Source organism: Scardinius erythrophthalmus, assembly GCF_964197995.2.
Source record: "Scardinius erythrophthalmus genome assembly, chromosome: 4".
NCBI classification, from domain to species: Eukaryota; Metazoa; Chordata; class Actinopteri; order Cypriniformes; family Leuciscidae; genus Scardinius; species Scardinius erythrophthalmus.
Genome location: NC_138224.1, coordinates 18,958,134 through 18,962,651, shown reverse-complemented (window position 1 = coordinate 18,962,651; position 4,518 = coordinate 18,958,134).

The following is a 4,518-nucleotide window of genomic DNA, read 5'->3' as shown; positions in this document are numbered from 1 at the left end:
GCACGTTACGCGCGCGCCGCGCGTTTCACACCTCTCTTCATCACACACTAAACTAAAGGAAACAGAAAGCAAGTGCTTTGCGGTTTGCAAAATTGCTGTTACCTGCAAAAATATAGGCCAGCTTCTTTTAATGGAATGAATGTGGAATGGAAGGCTCAAAGTTCTTAATTTTCTCATTCAAGTTCTCATTCTTAATTTTTCAGTATATCTTTGTATCCGTATATACATAGCCTAAATAGCCTACCTGTTGCATAAAATGTGTTTTGTGGCCTGCTTTATTTTATTATTATTATTATTATTATTATTATTTAAAAGCTGGTGAGTGTTATGGAGAATGCTACAATGTTACATTTGTCGGTCATATTTCAGCAAACAAAGTGCTGTTTTTGCTCGGCTCTTTAGACTCTTTTTTGAGTCGAATCGTCTCAATGAATTAGTCAAACGGGTTGAAATCTGAATGATTTAAACGGCTCACTCGCAAAGGGAATCGATTACGTTATTTATAGGCACTCGGGTAAGTCTTTACAAAATACAGATAGGCTACATGTGTTACAGAAATTTGATGGACACACTAGCAATAATTGTTCTATTTCGGAGATTTGTTTTTATTCTTACTTGGATTCAGTTACAGCTGACTATTTCTACTTTCATGTTTATTTTTAATTAGAATACCGTATCTTGCCCAAAAACACTGTTTCTTTAAAGTAGAAAGATTCAATCGAGATAAAACATAAGTGACAGAAAACCCTGTTACTGTACATGTAGCCTAATGAGCCATTCCACCGAATGGGTGACATTTATGTCCCCAGAACATCATATGTAAAAAATTGCATGAAAATTAACTCTAAAATACATTTTATTATTAAGCAAAATGTCCTGCATATTAAGCTAACTACAAATTATAAAATTAATAATTAAAAACATTAATAAAAACTACATAGAACACAAAAAAATAGCATTTTCTGCATGTCCCCACTCTCTGTCTCTAAACTTTGCCATGAAATATAATGATTAAAATCCTTCAGAAATCTTAAGTTTTGGGGATTGTTGTATGACTTAATATCCAATGTATTTAAAATGTTTGTTTATTTTTATGAGAAAAAAATATTTTATCTAATATTTTAGATAAAATACACATTTTAGTCATGTCCCCGGGTTTTCACTCAGTCCTGTTACCCTAACACATCCCCCCCTCTGAAAAACTTGGAATATTCCACAAGACACATTTTCAACAGGAAGTTGCATCATCTTGATCTTCTAAAGGCAATGGGAAGATCATAAGTTAGTCCTCTTATTTTAATTTCTGTATATTTGATGAAATTGTAACTATGACTGAGAAGGTCAATCTCAACATACTTTCCTGTTACCTAAATAATTTCTTAGAATGTATTTGTTTATTTTAAAGATATTAACTTTTGTTAAGTCACTAGAATTTGCTCAGTGTCCTCATGCTATTAGCATGTATGCTATGTGGCCATATGTCATGTATTTGAGAACTTTTTGCTTAAAAACTCAATCCTGTTACTTTCAGTCCTGTTACTTATATGAAAAAATAACAGGAGTGAGTTAACGTAACAGGAGTGAGTAGAGTCCTCTGTTTTGATGATTTAATACTGTAAATATTATTTCTCTTTCCACCTCATTTGCTGTGAAGTACTACTAGCATATAGTACATCACTTCAACATAGAAATCTAATGCACACACAGTCATGTACACTCTCTCTCGTGCACACACATATGGACACTCATTCCTGTTACCTGTTCCTCATTCCTGTTATGAAATAGTTCATTCCTGTTACCAAGTGTTCATTCCTGTTACTATTATTTATTTATTTTCTAAAAAAATAAAGTTAAACCACTTTTTTTATCAGTTTTGTTTGGTCCATCATTTATACAATTGTTTAATAAATGAAATTATAAAAAAAAATTATAAACTTGAGGCTTCGGTCTTCTTTAAAATGAAAAAATGGCTTTGTGTTTTTTATTAAAATACACTTTGCCTTAATATAGTGATTTTTTTGTCACAAATATCAGTTATTTGAACATATAACCAACAATATCTTTAAAATAAACACTTTCTTGTGGGGAAAACAAAGGAATAATTGACATGCTTTTAAACATGCTTTTTAAATGTCGCATGAGTTTCGGTAACAGGACTGTGAAAACATGCATCCATCTTCTGCTTAGAAACCTTGTAAAAAATTAAATAAAGTAGCCTGAGATTGACCAATACACATTTTGAATAGGTAAATATTTGAGTATTAGATTCAGTGTTGAAAAAAATAAAAAAATTAAGTTTAATTTTTAAGAGTTACAACAAGCAAATGTCACCCATTCGGTGGAATGGCCCTAATGCACTTTTGACTGGTGATTGGAGTTGGTGAATCATTTTTTGAACCGGTTCTTAGAAACCAAACGATTCAGTCAAATGAATCATAGGGATGTTCTGCCAGCAGGCGGCGCTAAATCACAAAAAAAAAAAATTAAAAGAAAAATCGCCGCAGTGACACCCATGTCCTCAAAAAAGACAGAGATGTAAATGATTTCTCTTTCTAAAAGTGTTGTGATCGGAAATTTTTTATTTTATTTTATTGATGAAGCAACATCATTTGAGTAAAATAAATGATAAAAAAGTGTATATAGGTGCTATAGGAATATGGCACAATTTATCATCATGTGCAAATACTGTTTGAGAAACATTAAAGTATATACTTGTTCAAAATAACTTATTTTTTATTTTTTTAAGCTCTAAATACATAATTTACTAGCCGTTTTGTGACAACATTATACAAAAGCCAACAGATAAATTAGCCCTACAAACTTTATGGTGTGGGTATACAGTGCATTGCTTAGAAGTAGTTATAAACATATAAATAAATGAGGCAGTTAGTATTATAAACATCTAAATGACAGTTAACCAGCTACAGATGGAGGATTTGTTTGTATGGTGCAATTTTTTCACATGGAATGGACGTGATGAATTGTGAGAATTTGTTTTATTGCACTCTTTGTTTTGGGGAAAGTAAGTGAGTGGCGTTAAAGAGAGGAAGATGAAGGAGACATAGGGAGGGGTGGAAATATGGGGGGATGGGACGAAGAGTAAGAGAATAGTAATTGTTGCGTTGCATCAGGGAACGTGCCTTCACTCTTTCTGTTGCCATGGAAACCTGTCAGGGAGCTGGCGGATATCTGGGAGACCCCCAGCGAAAGTCCTACACACACACACACACACACAGAGAGAGAGAGAGAGAGAGAGAGAGAGAGAGAGAGAAAAATCCTGTGTGATTGTGTGGGAATGTCTGAATAAATTTCATTTTAATTATTTGAATGGAATTCAAAGCTTTGGAAAGAAGCAATTGTTGTGTCTGTTATTTAGATTTATGATCAAATCTCACGGATCTGCCAAAAGCCCCACTTAATCTCAGTGTGTAGCTAGTTAATAATAGCTCTAGGGAAATTAACTCCTGTCTTAATTTTATTTTATCTAATGAGATTGATTTACTCCAATTATGACAGAAATGAAATACTGACTGTAGAATATCACTGTTAAACATTCTTAGATAATGATCGAGATGACTGATATTTTGATTGCTATAGCATCACTTTTTTCCCTTTTATTCCTCCAGATACACCAGATCTATATCGGCAGAATTATTTATATATGGCATGGCTACTTACACTCATGTTTCATAAATTGAAGTACAAAATTCATAATTCCAAAGTAAAAAAACAACAACAAAAAAAAAAAATTATAATACTTTACATACTTAAATACTTGTCATTACATAGTTTTGTTTTCCACTCTATTTTACATATTTCATCACTAGAAAATAATGTTAATGTTCACAGTAAAGTACTTTGCTGTGTATTTTGTCATTTTTACTGTAATTTAACTTTACTGTACAATGCAAGAAAATTGTGAAATTTGTTAAACTACTAGACAATATATATATATATATATATATATATATATATATACACACACAGTATATTTCACAGTGTGTGATTTTGCTTTTAGTTAGTTTTGAGAAAATGTAACTTTTACTTTACTTTGTAACTAAAAATGTAACTTTTACTTTTTTTTTACTTTTTAATGAGATTGAGAAACTAATTAGATGCATCGCAAAACCCATAAGCTTAGACACCATCTGCGCTTACGAAAGTTGTTCACTTGTGTGTGGTCTTGACTTATTTTCAGCAATGGATAAAATAATTAAATCCGACTAGACTTTAATAATCTTTTTTTTTATAAGCAAAAAGTGTGGCCTGTACTAATGAACTCTGGAGTAAGTTCATTTATCTGTTATACAACAAAACAATGTGCATTTCAAATTCTTTATCTTGTGTGGAAAACATTGAACGCAAATGTAACATAAGGCCTGTTTATGCTTAGGGGAAATGATAGGAAACCACTTTCTCTATTATTGCTTCTGTTAGTGTTATTTTTACAGGAAGTATGAATGAATATGAAACAGTTTTCTCAAAACCATCTCTGTTTAAGCAGCTCGCATGCTGATA